The following is a 20,397-nucleotide window of genomic DNA, read 5'->3' on the forward strand; positions in this document are numbered from 1 at the left end:
GGATGCTTTGATAGCATTGTTCCGCTGTTAGCACACTATCAGCTGACGCAGAGATTCCGATGCTTGAGAACGGAAATTCGCAGGAAGTTCTCACGGACTGAGCGGGAGAATGTTTTGCTCGTAACCAGTGTGGAGCACGCCCTGAGCAAACTCGGCGGAAGGTCCTGATCCATGCGAATGCTAGCGAACTACGGTAGTTTTAGCGTAACATTTATGCCCGACGGATGTGTGCGATTGGGTCCATCGTGGCGTCGTTGTCTTCGTCGGTCGGTCGAACGGTCGCTTAATCTTCTGCTCCACAACGTTTCGACGTTGATTGTGGTGCAATTTTGTGCGGGTTGCAGTTGCGATTAGCTCCGCTGATTGCATCAACAGTGGCGCGAAAGATTGATTGCCCGATTGGGCTCGGTCAAAAGCAGCGGGAATCAAACTCCGCGGGTGGGTGGTGTAGGCCCCGATTGCGAAGGGAGTGTTCGGTGTTTTGGTAAATTATACTAAACGCAAAAGGTGGGCGACAGGAATTCGCAAAGATTGTTCTGTGTGGATGCTGATGAGGATGCTGGATGAGGAAAAATGTTAGCTAGTGTGTTTGTGCGCGTTCGCCTGCCGTACGATGGAGATGAAAGGGTTATTAAATCGATGACATCGGTGCTGGTGATGATCCTGGCAGTGGCGATAATAATGGATGCTTGCTAACATGGCTATTCTTGGTATTGGAAGTGGACCAACAACGGGCCTACGTCGGTGCGTGCTCCGTGCGTTTACTGTGCGTACAGTTCAGAACCCGTGCGGGTAGTAATTGGATCCTTCCGTTCGGTAGTCTCGTTTGAGTTCGGATGTGATACGATGTGTTCGAGTGACTACGATAACAGTAGATCCAGTGTCTAGGCTAGGTTATTTGGGTCCTGCTGTGTGCCATCGATACAATCGATGCAGGATATGTTTGTGCTTTCCGAAGGGTGAATTGTTATCGTTTGGGAATTTACTAGCGGTGCTTTGGTGTGAATAGTCAATTGGTGCTGAGTGTAGAGTGGGACGCAATGTACACCAGAAGATTATGTCCGAAAGCTTTACTTTATTGTACCGATATGGTCTAAGTGACCGGCAACCAATGGATATTATCTTTCCGCTCGCAAAATCAGTTCCGGCAGTGCGTTCAATACACACACACATATACCGAACCTCAACCATTAAAACAGTGTGTTTCGGTGGAGTAATTTAATGAATAAAAGATTGTGTCAAAGCAAAATATAAACAGAATATTCCGCCTGAGAAGGGTACCCAACAATGGAGGCTGCTGACAAGATGAAAATTAATTTATATAGTGATTCGTCAGCAGTGAGAGCCTAACGCAAGAAGCCGCCTTGTAAAAGCGATAAAAAGTGATGAAAATTGATTGTTCGCTCATTTCCATCGGCCAGCAGTTATTTCCCTTTTCAGCAGCACCGTCATCGCCGTACCAGTCAACCGCATCAAATAGGCTCAACGTGGGGCGCCTGTATTTGTGGGTGTGTGTGTGCTTGTGAAACCGTGTGAAACTGGTTAAACTGCCTGCCCTTTGCCAACGTTACGTACGTTCAGTCAATGCTGACCAAGTTTCCAAGGGCGAATATTGGAATCCCATGGAACGAAAATTTCTGGCCCGGTGATCAGCGGTGGTCCACTATTTGGGTTGAACTGGACCCCCAGACTCGAGACGCACTGAACGGCGCTGGCCGGAAGTGGCTACGGTATCAACAACAAATAACAACAGTACGAAGAACAAAAAAAATATTTGGATGGACTGCTGGGCCCAGAACGTCCGCCGTTTTGAACAGAGTGTAAAAGTGAAAATGGAAAAACAGCACCATGGTAAAGTGAACCTAGCAGCAGGATAACACGTTGGACCAAGTTTGTGAGGAGAAAAAAAAACGTACGCCCATTGTTGCACTGGTGGCTTTCCTGTTTTTGAATAGAGAGAGAGAGAAAAAAACACAGGAAACCGGATAGAATCATCTGAAATTAAGCGGTAAAGTTACGTTGTACCAAGCTATAAATTACGATGAACTTGTTTGCCCTTATTGATTTATTTCATCGGCGGTCGAAATTAAATCCGTGAATGTTTTGCCCTAACCAGCTGCTTACAACACAGAGGGGAATTGATTCAAGAAATTCACCTCCACACAGTGGAATGCTCGATTTTGAAAGTATCCCATATTTCACTCGTCTGATGATCAATGTTGATTGTCGATGTTTTGAATAATTATTACGATCAAAAAGAAGTAGGTATTTACGCATATGAACTTTAATGTGTCATTCACTCAATTTATTTACTATTTCACCAATTTCTCGTTAGCTATGAGCTGGATTTTCGAGGTTTCAAGCGCGTTAGAAAGATATTTTTGGCTTCTTTTCAAAACTGTTTGAAACGTTGACATTATCGTCTAGTTGGAAGGTTTCTAGAACATGACAATCGCTTGAGAATAATAAGACCAATTTGATGAAAAAATTCTTTGAATTCAAAAGTATTTTTTGCAAAGGGCGTATATATTTTAACATACACTATATTTAAAGAATTATAGCTTATGTTTCAGAAAAAGTTGTAAAAAAAAGGTTACAGAGTCCACAGTAAGAATCAATTCGTTTGTTCAGTACCTTACGTATTTTTATTCTCAGCCTTCTCTTAAAATCTTTTTTTAGAAATATATTCAACAACACTTATCAGAATTTTGTTTACACTTGGCGATTATGTGCTTGTAGTATTTTTTTTACAACATTTTTTAGCACGGCTCAAGTGTAACATTTCTGATTTATAAGCACCAAGAACTTCTCCTAAGGCGTCTAAAATAGTATAATTTTTATTTCCTCATAAATCAAATCCAACCAAATTTCTCAAATACACCAACACTTACGGTTCAAAGCAAGCACTCACCGGCACTTACTCTTCCATAGATTTATATATTTAGAAATTCACTCTTGCGACATTTGAAGGTAAAATGAAATGAAAATAACTTTTAACCGTTGCTAGAATGCTCAATTCTTGTTGAGTAATGTATGGTTTTTATAGTAGCCATATTCATGAGATAAACTGTTAATCACCATCAGCAGCAGCATCGCAGATTTTCCTTGATAGAACACGAATTGAAATCGTATACTGCTGCGATGATAGACCAGCGCCGCTATGCTTCAACTGTACTGTACGGTACTGTTGCCTTTACCAGCATCTTTTCTTTCAAGACGTCAGTTTTCATTAAGATGTTACCATCGAGACATCAAATATTGATCGACCTGTTAGAACCGAGATACTCTATCTTTTTTTTTTTATTCTGATATAGATGTCACAATAAATGGCTGATTTTTATTCATATCGTCTGTGCTTAATTATTCGCGTAAATCTGTGCTTGAAACCTTTTATCCGCTGAGCAATGGAATAATAATGATAACTAGCGTATAACAAAGTTGCCCAACATTTTATCTATCCAACAACATATTAGTTATTGCTATACATCATGTGATTATGCTGTTATTATGGGCCAAAATCTGACGGAACATTTGCCAGTTTCATTTCCGATTTCACAGAATGTACCCCAGTATGAAAAACGTAGACGTAGTCCTACGTCAGAGAAAACATCATGTTTTATAGCTGATTTACGAAAATGAGTGTAATAATATTCCTAGAAAAGTGTTTTTTTTTATTTTGAAATACTTGATATTATTTTTTTACTGCTGCAATAGTAGGTTCATCTAAAAGCGTGAGCAAAATTTTATGATTGATTCTTTGGTAGCAAAAGCACTGACTGAACAATTAAATGATCTGCCTAATTCGTGAATAGATTCGAATCTATTCTTAATATCTGTTTTAAATTGAGTGGTTGGAACCTTTTAAAAGTAGTTAGAGGAAAAAAGCAATTTTAGTGAAAAAGGATAATAATAAATTATAATACAACAAACTAAACTACTGTAAACATTTTCTCAATAAACGGCGCTCGGAAAAATTGTTTTCAAATAGTTCAAAGAAAACATGATTGAAATAATAAACTTGATTACCATTGCAATTCGGCCAGACACGTCTCTACCAATTTGTGATTCATGTCGATTACGTTGAACAAAGTAATCGAAAAACTGCTAACGAATCGGGTTAGTTACTTTCTGTACTAACAATGTTCTGCGAAGATTTCAATATTGTTTTCGGAAATGTTAAGAAACATCAACTGCAATTTTAGTGCTTGATGATGAGTTTATAATAATTAATTAAAGAAAAGAGTGGATTAATTAAAGAAAAGAGAGGTACTTAGTAGAGATGGTCGGGTTTCGGGTTTCCAAACCCAAAACCCGAGCCCGACCCGTACCCGACGGGTTCGGGTCGGGTTCGGGTTTGAAAATTTCTGAAAGTGTCGGGTACGGGTCGGGTTCGGGTTTTGTGAAAAAATATTTTCGGGTTCGGGTCGGGTTCGGGTTTGAAAATGTCGGGTTCAAGTCGGGTTTGGGTATGAAAACCCGAAACCCGACTATAAAATCTATGAAATCTCGGATTCGGGTTTCGAAGAAATAAAATTTTCGGGTTCGGGTCGGGTTCGGGTTTGAACGAAAAAAAAAGTTTCGGGTTCGGGTCGGGCTCGGGTTTCGACCGAAAAAAAATTCGGGTTCGGGTCGGGTACGGGTTTGAAAAATATCAAACCAGACCATCTCTAGTACTTAAGTACCATTACCACGAAATTCTACCGCTGAAAACTTAAGTGACACGGAACAAGTTGAGGTGGTACCACTAATTTGAAAAGGAGCTACCCAACAAATCGTAAACAGTTTCCGTAGTACTCCACGTCGAAGTGGCATTGGTGTTCTCCAAGTATGTAACGTTAGCCTTTTATTATTATTTTTACCATATATGGGAAATTTAAAACTAACACGAAGCCTAATTCATCAAAACAGTTGTTTGAAGATGATATGGCATTATTTCATCATCATAAAACGTGCGCCTTAGTACAGGTCTGCCTCGACTATCCGGAATATCAAATAAAAATTTATTCCGGGTAATCGCGTTTTCCGGATAATCGATTCACAAGAAAAATATTCGAATTTGCGATTAACGAACATAAAATAAATATTTCATTTCTTAATTTTACTTGTGCGATGCAGTGGCGTAAACAGAAATTATTCTGAGGCATTAATTCTTAAGAAGCAAAAAAAAAGACGTTAATTATTTTCACTTAATTCAAATACGTCCCAAACTTGCCGAAAGTAATATAAATGGTAACAAATTTGCCAGAAGGGATGGTAAAGGTAAGATTTCGGAATAAAAATTGAAAACGAACACCAAAAAATTAAATTTCCGGATAATCGAGTCCGACCTGTATTCTAAAAATAATAACCTAATTTCTAATACATGGTCCCAATGAAAAAAAAATTCCAGAAGTTTCTACTTTTTTCTCATTTAAATTTTGGTCAATTATTGTCGAAACACCATTTTTTGGATCTTACCGCGTTTTTAAAAGGGGAAATCGGATTTTTAAAATACACATAGGCTATTCTAACTTAACCTTCAAATCTAATTCTCTATACTTTTTTAAACAACCTAACTTGAAATTTGGCACTCTTTTTAGTATGAAATGTACTAGTACCACAGACTAACAGACGGGCCACTCGATGCCGATTTCATCGACCAGAATAATTATTATATTGAAATTTTGCTTAGTGGGCAATAACGCCGCTAGTGTCGCTATAAGAAAACGTGTACATTCATAATCAAAGACAGAAACCGTCAGTAATGCCGCTGGTGTTGATTTAAGCAAGCGTGCACACCCATTAGCAAAGACAAAAACCGTTTTACGAGAATAAGTTAGTAGGCAATAAGAGTAGTTTTTTGAAAATCGGCTAATATTTGGCCGAGTTTTTTGGCGTAGAATTACGTCTTACAGCAACACATATGGAGGAATAAACTGAAAAACCGAAAACATCGAAAGCGTAACGAAAATTGTTCACTTGCTAATGTTCAGTCAGTCTCCAACCGGTTTGCTTCATTCTTATAGCAATCGATTGGAAAATCATCTATGCACCCACACTAATGCAGAAGATTGTATTTTCGAACTATTGCACCATTGAAAATTGTCAACGCTGATTTTGAGTTTTGGTTGGTCGCTTAATGCTTGCTTAATCAAGGATGCACTATAAGAGCCTGCTTCTGTTCAAATCAATCAATTTACTTGTGGGTGGCCACTAGGTACGGGCCAAACCAAGTTACAGCGGGTGGCAGCAGTAGCAACAGAGGGACCGGATAGCAGTAGCGATATATCCGATCACTGTTTCAAGAGATTGTTTTGACTCCACTGCCAGGTGTATATACAGTCTTATGAGAACTGAAACCAACCGTTTTTAAAGGACAACGACATAATTTCAATTGAGTCGAGTTAAGTTCTACAGGAATCGTGAGTTTAATATCAAGAAATAAAGTACTAATTACTGCTAAAAACTGTAAGCATGCGAAGAAATAATATCCTTTTGAAGTTATATGGATAAAATGTGCTTACCTTTATCCGCAATGTTTTGAAGAGTGGAAGAAAAATTTCAATCACTAATGAAACTAATTTCTCTTCATTGCAAATTGCTCTTTACATGACGGGTAGAAGAACTCTTGTTCTGTTGTTAGCTCGGTGGCATTTTGTACCATTTTCAGAAATTTATCAGCTGCTAACTTAGCATAATTGTCCATAACAGCTAGTAGATAGACAACAATAACATAACACAATAATTCGCATGAGTGGCAGAAAATTTTTGAACTACGAATTACATTATCAACCGTGTAATTTTACCTCAGTCATTTTTCTACCTAATATTTGTATTTTGGCTAATTTGAAAAGGAAAAAACAGGGGTTTCATAATATATGAGTATATTTATAGACCTCATGTTTATGCCATAAATTGCCCGCTTTACCTCAAAATGAAATTATAAAACAATATATCAAATTGGTTCGTAAAGTAATTTTCAGCATTACGAAGCTTTTCCTTCAAACGCGTTCAGTAGGGAATGCCAACAATTAAGCGCCTCGGCCAGCCTTGCAAATGGTCACGGTAGAAAGACAATCGTTTTCTCTTTCATCTGGCGTTGTTAAGAGCCGCTTTTTCAATATTTTCTTGAATAAACATGACCAACGAGTTCTTACCACCACGACGTTGACTTTTTGCCATTTTTTCTACAAATGAGCGTTACGTATTATAATATTTCTTGACTGACTGAACTAAAGCCACCGAAATTGTCGGATTAAGAAATCTAAAATCGTTTTTGTCATATACACGGACTGATTAGGCCAACAAATCTACGAAATTTCTCAACAGAAATAAGATTGCGTAGACAGACATCAAATAAAATATCATCACCAAACGAACAAAAGTGTACTTCTTTCCGATGCACAAATGTCAATTGACCATCTGTTCTATATGCGAGAGCCGACGGTTGCTATAATTGACGAGTGAAAACCTACTACCACACACACCAACAAGGTGAAATCAAATGAAAGTGTTGACCGTTTACAAGACTAGTCTCAAGCACCTACTGGCTGTACATGAAATAACTCCGTAAATTCAGCGTGTGAAAAAAAAACTCCCACTAAGCAGTCCCCGACGAACACATACGATTCGCATAGATTCTCTAGGATTCCTCACATTGGATTCCTGAGCGTCCTTGAAAAGGATTCCTGAAAAAGAATCCTCAGGAATGCCCTGTATATGGCTCTAGGATTCTTGAAATAAGAATCGTGAGTGGGAATCCTCCGGTTCGTGTTTGCGATTCCTTTCACGATTCCGTCACCGAGTTATAGGTATCCTGGGGATGGATTCTCTGCGTGTTAGTGAGGGGTGTGTATGGTTTATTAAGGCATACTAGGAACGGAACACAGCAGTAGATTTTTCAATTTTTTCCACAGTATTTTACGATTTGTATGGGCTCATATTTCTCTTGAAGGTTTTAGAATGCTACCTTCATAAATAACACAGTTCTTTCATATTACGAATTTGCATACAAACCTAATGCCCTTATAAAATTTTTTTAATGTACAATATCAAGCATAAGCATATCAAAAAGTTTTTGCGTATTTTTAGAAAGGTGTGATCAATTTGGTGAAAAAGTTCTTTGGACACAAGAGCGATTGCCTTTTCCTAGTTTAAAAAAGCTTATGAATTTGAACATACACTTACTTTGAAGCATAGTGGCCCATGAACCTTCGGTTGCACAGAACGGCAATAAAGGGGTTATATACCTTTTTGCTCGAGAAAAATGATCAAAGTTTGGATTTTTTTTAAAGCGTGTAGCACCTTTTTGATTGCATAAAAGTAGTAATTTTCTGAGAGTTCAGTTATTCAACGACAACAAAAGTTAAGTAGTTTCGCTGCAATCGTAAACACGGCGTGTAAAGTTTCAAGTTTATCTTACGCGGCCGTGGCGAGGCGCTCTGCACTTCACTCTTACTTCATTCCTATTGTTCAGATCTTTATGGAGATTTGTAAAAATGTTCTCCAGATCTTGTACCTTAAGATAATGCAATAATTTTTTTTCCAATTTTTTGAAAACTAAAAAAGTATATAACTCCTTAACCTTTATCGCACCCTTGTGTGGAAAACCACACAAAGAGTTTTGTTTCGATTTTTTTCGAAAACTTCTCGATCGATTTTAACGAAATCTCTTGACAATTCCTAAACCATCAATCTTACACAAAATATATATTTTCCAAGGAAAAAATATTTTTGGTTGATGAGATATTTAAAAACTTACGTTGTTTACCCTGGTGTGTGGATTTCCACACATACAACATTCGAATTTATTTTGGACAAGAAATGACTTAATTTTGCCCCAAACATATTTGTATCATTAAGTGCTTTCATACCTGAAGCTATAGATACCAATTAATCCTGTTTCGAAAATCGAATAAGGTGTGTATGTGTGCGGAAGTATGTGTATGTGTGTTTATTTTCTTTCTTACGACCAATATATCTCGATTTTCTCAGCATCGGCTGAACCGAGTCGATTGTTCTTAGTCGCGTTTGAAAGAGCTTAAAGTTAAGTTATTTGATGGTAAATATCGTTTTGATCCGAAGGTTCATTCGAAAATGGCGTAACAAAATTTGATCAGTTTATATGGGAACTGATAGACTAATTGATTTTTGCCTTTCTCCTAGAAAGGTATAGCAATCACTGAAAAAACTAAAGGTATGAAAGTGCTCCAAAGGGCCGAATATCGTATATCACTCGACTCAGTTCGACGAGCTGAGCATTTTCTGTATGTGTGTGTGTATGTGTGTGTGTAACGCTCTCCCAATCTCGCTCGATTTTCTTAGAGATGGATGGACCGATTTCAATAAAATTAAATGCAAATGAATAGTCTATTTGCCCCATAAGACCCTATTGAATTTTATTGTAATCGGAATTTTAATTTAGAGGTTATGTATCAAAATGTAAAAATCACGAAACATCAATATATCAGAATCTACGCAACCGATTTGAACAAAATTAATTTCAAATGAACGGGCTACCTAAAAAATCTTAAACTTTTGAATTTCATTAAGATTGAACTGTGATTCAAAAGTTATGGAAAGAAACGTGTTCTCGAGACTATTCAATCTCACTCATGTTTCTCAGAAATGGCTGGACCGATTTTTATAAAATTGGTGTCAAATGGAAGGTCTAGTTGCCCCATAAGACCTTTTTTTTTTTGCAATCGGACCATTACTTTGCCTGTTATGTTTAAAAATGTGAAATCCAGCTATGAAAAGTAAAGTATTTACAAGACTACTTAAACTGACTCACTTTTCTCAGAGATGGCTGAACCGAATTTCACAAAACTAGTGTCAAATGAGAGGTCCAGCTGCCTCATAACACCCTATTGAATTTAACTGTAGTCGGACTGTAACTTCGTCTGTAATGTATCGAAATGTGAAAATCACGAAACTTTATTATTCCAGAAACTACACAACCGATTTGAACAATATTGATATCAGATGAACGGGCTAGTTAAGAGTTAACTGATGAATTATGATTGAACAAGTGGTTTCATAATTCGGCTGCTCTATACGTTCCCATTTCATTCGATTATAATCGAACTTAAACAACCGTTATATATTAAATTGTTAAAACAACGAGTCTATTATCTCAAAGATTACACGACTTATTCAACATAACAAGCGTCATACGAATGAGTTATCTCTTAAACTTACAAACAAATAATTTCATGACAACTTGATAAGTAGTTCAAAAGTTATGTAACGAAAAGAAATTCAAAGACTATTCAAAACTATACCTGCTTTGATCAATATACGTGGACTCAACATAATTGAAATGCGGTTTCGTACTATTTGAACGTTCCCGGTATCGCTCGTGATGAAATTGTTCGAAATTAAGTCATTTCTTTTATTTCGCTATTTCTTAAGCACTAACATTACGTCAAATTTCATATTTTATACTTCAATTACAACATCAATATTTTAGAACCCAAAGAGTGAATATACTTTTATTGGATTGAAACGTACATGTAAATCTATTTTTACAAATAATAAGTTTGAATGAGAAAGGCTGGGTCTGACCGCTGGGTGGATTAATTTAGGTTTTTTTCTCAAATAGACAGTTTATGCAAATTACAGAAGTTCGTGTCCTTGGACCGAAACAATTACGCAAATTAAAGAAATAGATTATAGGAAAATTAAAATTAATGGATTGTCAAATTTAGCTAGAAAGCTTAATCAATTTGTGATTCGTGTCGCTTACACTGGAACAAAGCGAAAGCCAAGGAAATTCAGTCTAATATCGATCATCACCTATATCAGAGTACAGTAGAAGTATCTCGAAAACGGATGTTCCTAAAAGGTTGTCCACCAGGAGCGTAATATGGCAGATGCTATTAAATCTGTATCAAAAGTTTCTTCTGACATAATTCCGTGCTGGAATTTTCATCAACATTTATGTTATAGGTTCAAGTAATGTATACTTAAATGCATATGCTCTTCGAAAACAAATCCGACCCTGAGAAATTTTCGCTCGAATTAGTTCAATTGAATTTTGCATATTTACTTTATTTTTTCTAAATTTCTATACCGGTCGTACTGTTCCCAAATTCGCCTTACTGAGTTTCTATTATTCTATTATATCTATTTGTTTTGTTCAACCTAGAGAGGAAGGAAATCAGTTAATAATGACTCTCATTCTTCAGCTTCTATACTCGAACACCCCACCACTACCGAGATCTCTGTATATTGTCAAAATTTTAACCGTATGCGAGGCGCTGAAAATGAAATCTGGTGGTGGTGTTTTAATAGCGGTGTCAGTAGACTTTAATTCAGTGGTTATCGACACCATTCAGTTTGAAGAGTTCGAACATGTTTGGGTGAAAGCAGAACTAGCAGGAGAGACACACGTATTTGTCTCTGTCTATTTCCCTCCAAATAATGCGCGTAAAGAAATTTTTGAAAAGTTTCTTCATGTTGTTGAAAATATTGCATCCAAGCTGTTACCTGAAGTAAAACTCCACATATACGGTGATTTCAATCAACGCAACATTGATTTTATTCCAGACGTCGATAACCACAGTATCTTACTTCCAATTATTGGCGAAAACAAACGCTGCAACTGCTCTTTGATAAAACCTCTAGTCTTGGTCTAAATCAAATAAATCATGTGAAAAATTGACAAAATTGTTATCTAGATCTTTTAATGTCCAACATTAGTGAAGACTTTTGTGTGACGAGTTCATTACAACCATTATGGAAAAACGAAGTTTATCATACAGCAATAGAGTTTCCTTATTTGTGCATGTGAATAAAAGACCTGACGAATATGAATTCGAAGATGTTTTTGACTTTCAGTCAGCAAACTATGATGAATTAAAACATAAACTAAATAGTATCAACTGGCAAGATGTATTGTTTGAAGACGGAAACGTCGATTCGGCCATAGAAAATTTTCATAAGATATTATCTGATTTATTTATTAGCGAAATACCATTGAAAAGAAGAAGACGTCATGGCAATTCCATATACCCAGTCTGGTACAATAGACAAATTAAAAACGGAATTCCGCCAGCATTCATGAAACATTTAGCTAAAGAGCTAACTTCCCCACTGTTCTTGATTTTCAATATGTCGCCGGAATCCGGTTGCTTCCCGAAATTCTGGAAAAACTCAAATCTAGTGCCTGTGTTCAAATCTGGTAAAAAATCCGACATTAGCAACTATCAAGGCATAGCCATTCTTTCCTGTATACCTAAGCTTTTTAAAGCAATAATAAACAAAAAGTTATTCCACCAAATAAAAAATAGAATTACGCCAACGCAACACGGTTTTTTCAAAGGGCGCTCAACAACAACTAACTTACTCGAATTTATTAACTTCTCTTTGAACGCAATGGATAAAGGTAATTATGTTGAAACCTTATATACTGACTTCAGTAAAGCTTTCGATCGCATTGATATACCCCTGCTTCTCTTCAAGCTACGAAAAATGGAATTCGTCCACAATTACTCAAGTGGATTGAATCGTATTTGACAGATCGTCAACAAACAGTCAAATTTAAAGGTAGACTATCGAAACCTATTCAGGTAACCTCAGGAGTTCCTCAAGGCTCTCACTTGGGCCCTCTACTATTTATATTATTTGTAAACGACATTTCCCTTATTCTAAAAAAGGTAGAAACTCTTATTTATGCCGACGATATAAAACTTTTCATTGAAATTAAAAACGCTGATGATGTAAACATTTTTCGTAACGAGATAAAATATTTTTACATTTGGTGTAAAAAAAACCTTCTTCAGCTAAACGTAAAAAAATGTAGTTCGATGGCTTTTGACAGAAAAAGAAACATGCCAAGCAATATTATTTCCTTAGGAGATCAGGTAGTAGAGAAATGTGAACGAGTTAGGGACTTAGGAGTCATACTCGACTCAAAATTAACATTCACTGATCACTACAATACAATTATTAAAAAGGCTAGTAACGTGCTCAGTTTTATTGAACGTTTCTGCTATAATTTCCAAGATCCATACACAATAAAAACACTTTATAATTCCAATGTCAGGTCACTTTTAGAATACTGTAGCATTGTATGGTCTCCGTTTTCTGCAACACATGTAAACAGAATAGAATCAGTGCAAAAACAATTCCTGTTATATGCACTTCGTAATCTACGATGGACGTCATTTCCCCTACCATCATATGACGAACGCTGCAGACTTATTGACATCCAATCATTAAAAGCCCGTCGTGAATTCGCAATGATGTCATTTGTTAACGATATCGTATCTCAACGTGTCGATTCACCCGAAATATTATCAAAACTCAATCTTTATGTACCTTCTAGAAATTTACGAACTCGGACTTTGTTTTCTTTAAATCATCAACGAAACAATTATACTAAATACGGGCCTTTTAATCAAATGATGTTAGTGTATAACCAACACTGTGAAGCAATTGACTTTTCTATGTCGAGAACTAAATTAACGCAATATTTCAATTCAACGCGCAATTTAAATCGATAGAAAACATTTATTGTAATAATCCGTCAAGTAGAGATATTATTATTCAATTATGTATAAACTTTTTTTTTTTTTTGCTTCCACTAGTATAAATAGCATATAGCATGTAAGTTAGTTTTAAACATATGTAGTCTACTTTTGTTTGACGAAATAAATAAATAAATAAATAAATGATGCATTATTCCTATAATACATTTATTTTGTGTAATACAAACTGGGCATCTCGCATGTTTTATTGAGATCCATAAAAAATCCCTTGGGTTTGCAGTGTTGTATTATTCAGAATTTCTCTTGTTCGGGTACGAATAATCGTTCACAGTCTTTCTCCGAAGAGTAAAGCTATCAAAACAATACTGAGATTGGCGAAAATATTCTTTCAGGGCAAATATCGCTTGCTGTTGCACTATTGAAGAATTATTATTATTCAAATTATGATTTCTAATGTATTCCACTCGGTACAATTCAACACTGAAGGATTGAAACAGTTTGGCAATCCATAAGGAGGCGATTGAAGGAGATGGCACAAAATATTTTCCTCACTTAATTTTCGTCTCCATTGTATCGGCACTGCCTTAAAAGACGCGATATGCTCGAGGTCACTTTCACCACAACTCCCACTCTGCCGAGAACTTGGAAAACTTGTGCAGAGCCGTTGGTCACGAGAACGTAAATTACAACATTTAGCTTGTTCTTTCGAAAAACACCGAATATTCACGAGGCAAACGGAGCCTTTTAAACTTAATATTATGTTTAAACAAGATAGGAAATTGGTTAAAAAATTTGTTCGCCGAATCGTTAATTTTAAACATATATTTTAAGCTTTAAAATGACGGAATGATTAACCACGGCGAAGCAACACTTATTAGTGGTGCTATTCTTTTAAGGGGTTATATACCTTTTTAGTTTTCAAAAAACCGAGAAAAATTCTATTGCATTATCTTCAAATACAACATCTTGAGAACATTTTCACAAATTTTCATAAAGATCTGAGCAATAGGAAGAAAGTTAGAGCGATTTGCAGCGCGCCTCGCCACGGCCGCCTAAGCTAAACTTGAAACTTTAAACGCGATTATCTCGGAATAGTATTTTCCGAAAACTTTGCCGTGATCTTGATTGCGGGAAAACTACTGAACCGATTTCCTTCATCTTTTTTTTTAAATTTTCGTTATTAAATTCGCAGGTCCTCGAACGATCGCTTTTTGAAACACACAGCTACATTTTGCCGCAAAAACATTTTTAATGCAATTTATGGCGCTCAAAACGTGCTTTTTTGGGAAAAACGTTCCCGTTTGCACTGAAAACAAAATACTCATAAAAGCGATCGTTCAAGGACCCGGCACACTTCTAAACTAATGAAATAATATGAGTTTTTTTTTATTTCGGTTGACCCGCTGAGTCTCTATCAGGATCACCGCAGGCCTCTGCAAAAAAAAAGCGTTTCGGGGAAACGGCCATTACTTCAGTAATAATTGGTATATCTCAAAATCAAACATATTTGGTTGTTGTTGATAAACTGCATTTTCAGAAAAATATCACTTTGATGCAATGAAAATGGTGCTATGCGCTTAAAAATGAATTCAAACTTTCCTCATTTTTCTCGACCAAAAAGGTATATAACCCCTTAAACGGGTATGATGGCTTGTAAATTATGAGTAGGTACGACTAATATAATTTCACACACAGTCCTCATTAATTAGCGTTACAATGTCAGCTTGTTCATGAACAAGACACGCTTCCAGCTATAAGTTCGAGAAAGCCTTCTATCTTTCACATTGAATTACTACAAGATAATACAACCCAAATGAAATGATGACGTAGGACAATGTAAGCTGGGCTTCGTTGTTAGAAAGTAACAGATTAAGATATGGGACAATCGTTTCTTCTCTGCTGTGATCTGTCAGAATTGAAAAAAAATGTAACATTGTTAGCAGCGTTGCCGGAAATGTTTACAAAAGCAATAAATGCGAATATGGGGTTTCTAGATTGGCACGAATTTAGTACTATCGAACAAGTGCAATGAGAAACAATTCTAAATAGGAAAAAAATCATTACAAATCCGTTGAGTTGTAATAACGTGATGGGTGTATGATTTCAATATGGTATGCATCCACTTGCTCGCAAATGTGGGTTTTCCTCTAACGCAGTTTACAGATCGTTATTATTTATTTTTTTAATTCTCGCTTGGTTACTGTCGGTCTAGTTCCGCCACTGTTGTTTGTGCCAATCACCGACGCTCTTGGAGGTGACTCCACCCAGGACCCTAACTTACGACCCGTTGATTAACGGAGCGGCCCTAGCGGCTTTACTTCCTCATGCGATGGAAGGCGTGATCCCAGAGATTTTTCGCCTCAGAAAATCTCCCGGCATCGACTAGAGTTGAATCTAGACCAGTTGGGTTGGTTGTAAGTGGATCACAACACCCCACCACCATCGACATCTATGTCGGTGTTGGGATTCGAACCCAGGCCACCAGCGTGGTTGGCGGAGATGTTACCATCTACGCTAGGCCGCCCGCCTACAGAGCGTTATACATGACCTTCTAGAGTGAGGTCTCCTTTAAGAATCCGTTTAAAAATGTGTGCTATGTCAAACAAAAAATTGAATGAATTTAGAAAAAAATTCTGGTGCCGCACATTCTATTCATTTTTAGACAGCTTTATCAATAATCACGTCTCGTTTTCACCCTCGTATTATTTACAGCTCAAATTCTTACGATATAAGTAACTCCACAATTGTTTACGCAATACCCGAAAATTCAACTCCAGCTCCAACTGTCGCGATAAGCGTGACAGCTGAAGGATAAACGTCCCGAATTAAAACTTCAGTTGCCCGGCTAACGACTGCAAACAATCGACAACAATCCTGCCAACACGTTTTCCCGTTCCGATCCGGAGTAAATCGTCCCGAACAATCGTGGTGGGTCCGCCGCGTTCTCGTTGTTCCGTAAAACGGCCAAGTCCATTAAATATAAAACAGTGTCCTTCTTCGTCGTTACGTACGATTGCAGACTGCACCGGAGCTGCTGCTGCTGCTGCCGCTGCTACCACGAAAGATTCAGATCCCGCAAACCGAGAACCCGAAACGTGTTCTGCTTTAATTAGAATTTTATTTGAATATTGTCTCTGTTTCGGGCCCCAGGTTGGCACTCTCATAGCTGGCGGTTGGAAACCTAAATAGGGCGAGTGCGTGTGCGAGTTTGAACTTTTTTTCTCTGCTGATGCCCCGGATGAAGCGTTTAATGATTTTTATTTTTTTTTCGTGTCCGTTTCATACCATCCGGAACGTGAGTGAGTTGCTAAGGACTTTACCGGATGGGGGTGAATATGCCCACAGGGCTGAAGGCCATTCTCCGCACTTCATTCAACTTGTTGGACCCAGGGAAGGGGATTCATGGCACCCGGTGGAAATAAAAAACCGGATAGAAGCTATTGTCACATTGCAATAATTATATCTGAACGTATATGCGGGCCTGTGTGAAAGCTTAAAGGCGGTATGTTGTGTAACAGTCACGTAGCGAAATATGACTTAATTAATTTCTATTTCTAGTCTGTTGGTTACAGGTATTCGAAATTAAGTATTGATTAATTAATAATAATTTCCTAATCGTCTACGGGACAGGTAATGATTAGCTTTATACCATCGTAAAATATGCTGCGTAATTAAAATTGGCGTCCCACGTAGGCGGGTCAAAATCGTATCCTCAAGAAGAGGATGATAAATGCTAGCACCGCATAAAAATGAAATGTTGACAATCTTCTCGTTTGTTGTATAATTCATCTAAAAAAAATTTAAACGATTTGATAAGATTTTTCGTCATATGAACTTGATAACTTTTTGGGCTTCTTTTTTCAATTAACGTGAGGCGCCCTAATTCCGCGCGACTCCTTATTCCTCACACTTGGTATCAAAAATGTGAAAAAATATCAAATATAGTATGTTTGAATGTAGTACTCTGTATACTGACGTACACATACATACATACGTTTTGATATATTTGATATTTTTCTAGAATTTTTATACGAAATGTCCGAAATAAGCAGCTGCAAGAATTTAGAGAGCCTCACGGTTTTCTATTCATAAAAAATTAACGAAAATGTCATAGGTGTTGTTAAACATTCTATGAATATAATATCAATTTTCATAAATTACAATAACGCTCTTGCTTTATGAGGCGATCCGAAGCATAACCAAAAAAAAGGAAATTTGTTAAAAGGATGGAACTTATGATCCAATGGGTGTATAAATTTTCTCACCTTACCAGTGCAAATAATATCTGAAACAATATTATTAATCTCAACGTACAACTAAGCAAACATGGTTTTGGATTTGCGAATGGTTCTGGGACTTCTTTCTGTGAAAAACGAACTGATTCAGAGTGAGCTACACAATCAGGTTCCTAACTGCACATCAAAAGTTACGCTGCCACATGTCGAATTCGTGCTTACTAACGGTTTGTTATTGTTTTAGCGCGCGTAACTGAGTGGGTTCAGCATGAGAGTTCAGCATGCCAGTGGAGCAAAATTATGCATGTGCTCCCGTAAGGCAGCAAAAGTCGGGAAATAAAATTTTACCAAAACTGGTTAACGATTGCAGTCGAATTATACGGATTGTTCGTGAAAATATGTTGAACCTTTCAAGCCACAAAAAACTCCATTTCACCTTGAAAATGGAATTTATTTTAAACCCCAGCGAGGAACTTTCCCGCAGCGGAATTCAACATGATACCGTCAATAACGCTCATTACCATTCCGAACGCAATCACCGCGGAGGCCACGCCGGTTTGTGGCTGTAAAAATAAGCGGAACCATGACTGGAGCTGCCTACTTACTGCCCCCGGGGCAAAACCGACCGGCTACTTAGCTATGCAGCGTTGGTCGCGGGACATTCTCCGGTTTTAATTAAAATATTATTCCGGTGCCGGTGCTGTTTTCGGGGTTCATGGTTTGTAGATACACTTCAAAGTTCCGGTATTTATTCCAAAGCTCGCCGGAACGTTATAACTTTGAATTTTGAATAAATCACATCTGTCCGAGAAAAAAGAACCGGAGAACATTACTGATGGCAACCGTGTCATTCTACAGCAAAATGGTGTGAGTGTGCGAGGGGAGAACAAGCATTCTCACCTTTTCGAGACAGTACCTACACGGTTAAATAAAGCTACCTAATTATGAGTACGAAAACTACCAGTTTTTGAGTTCGCCTAAGCGAAGTTCGATTTTGAGTAACTTTGATTGAGTGAAATTGGTAGAAAAAACTCACATGATGAATTAATACGGTATACTTATTTTTGAGTGAAAAATTCTAGGTTGTATTAATTATGAAATTGGTAGTTTCCTTCGATCCCTTTCATCAATAATTTTCGCGGCTCGAGGGTTTTGTTTCACCTAATTTTGGATGAAAATTTTTCATCTGCCAGTGCTGTCAAGAAAGAGACAGTTGTGAAATGTTTTTTTTTTTTTCTACGAATGTTAAACACTCGGTTTTTTTTGTGCAAACAGGTTTTCAGAAGTATTTTGTTCGCTTTTAATATATTCAAAGTGAATGTAGAATCTTCATCGGTTAGCAAATTTTTTCATATGAGCCGTTGAGAGCAAAAGTGGAACATGTGCCATTAAGTAAATTTTTCAGGAGACGCGATAAACGAAAACACTCAAAAAGTAAATTATTTTCTACAATTTTTCCCAACATAACTGTACTAAATCATTGCTGGAAAGGTTTCAAAAGACGATACATGAAAGCATAACGAGTTCTGGTTAAGAAACTTACACGAACTTCAATGGAAAAACATGTACCACTTTTGTTCTATGGGAAAAATAATGACAACTAGAAAACGTTGAGAGCAAAAGTGGCTCATGTCCAGTCTAAATATACAGAATGCATTATTGCTCGCTAATCTTAAAACATAGAAAATTCATGTCTTCAGCAGAGTTGTTCAAGTGATTGAGTACTATAGAATGATGATCTATTTTGTAAGTATGAGTTGCCTCACACTGCCCAGCTGACTCACCCTTACGTTCTCAGGGTCGTAGCGTGCTCGGGGGGGACTCAGTACTATTGCAATACAGAACCGATCTCAATCAGGGGGAGCGGACCAACGAAAGATTAGCGGAAAAGGGATTGGCTCTAATTTAATATTAAAGAGAGAGGTTCATTTTACTTCTTTATTCGGAGTGTAACTTTACATGATGCGGTACCGTTCACGACGCGTTGGGGCCCATCGATGACATGCAGGGAAGGAGGGAGAGAGATACGTACCTTGACCGTTCAACGGTCAACAAATGTGGGTCGGCGATTCCACGTTTCGCCGATATCTCGCCGTTTTCCTACGGGGGGGACGTCCCGGAGTTCACTGTCCCGCTAAACGGACTCGTTCCCGCGCCTTCCTGGTCGGGATCGCGTAGCTTTCGCCTGACCATAGGCACGGAACAGTCCCAAAGTTTCCACGGTTGTCGTTCTCCACTGGGATCCAGCCCACTCGGATACAGCCGGTGCTATCGCCCTCCGCTTCTCGTCAGCTAGAACTTCTTCCGGACTAACCTTGCACTGTTGAAAATTTAGCGTGCTTCTTCTCTGACGGTTCGAACTCTAATGGTCTTCTCCAACGTCTGTCACCTACTATCGACCTTCTCCCAATTCTCGATCTCCCTCTCTCTTCATCTCTCTCTCACTCTTACCCTTTGCCCGGATGCAGCTATTTTGATGACACATTTTCTTGATTCATTATACACCGGGGTGGCGTTGTGTCAGGGTTGTTCTTTTGTTAGCGGTTCTTTCTCGGTTGAATTATTTTTAGTGCGGACTATTTTGCCGTCTTTTGCCGTTGCGGTTTTCCGGTAAATTTTTGTTTTTATTTTTGTTAACGCCTGCAAGTTGTGGCCGCTTTCTGGGATATCTAATGGTCTCTTGGGAACCA

The 20,397-nt window shown here is 37.7% G+C and overlaps 1 protein-coding gene across 2 annotated transcripts in view; it reads left to right on the top strand.

Annotated features, from left to right (window-relative positions):
• Positions 1-209: 209 nt before the first annotated feature.
• Positions 210-20,397, top strand: part of LOC129728542 (hemicentin-1) — a 612,544-nt gene continuing 592,356 nt past the window's right edge. For both annotated transcript variants that reach the window (XM_055686987.1, XM_055686989.1), the window contains exon 1: positions 210-2,008. The gene's annotated coding sequence lies outside the window, so the exon portion shown is untranslated. The remainder of the gene's footprint in view (positions 2,009-20,397) is intronic.

This window comes from Wyeomyia smithii, chromosome 1, assembly GCF_029784165.1.
Source record: "Wyeomyia smithii strain HCP4-BCI-WySm-NY-G18 chromosome 1, ASM2978416v1, whole genome shotgun sequence".
NCBI classification, from domain to species: Eukaryota; Metazoa; Arthropoda; class Insecta; order Diptera; family Culicidae; genus Wyeomyia; species Wyeomyia smithii.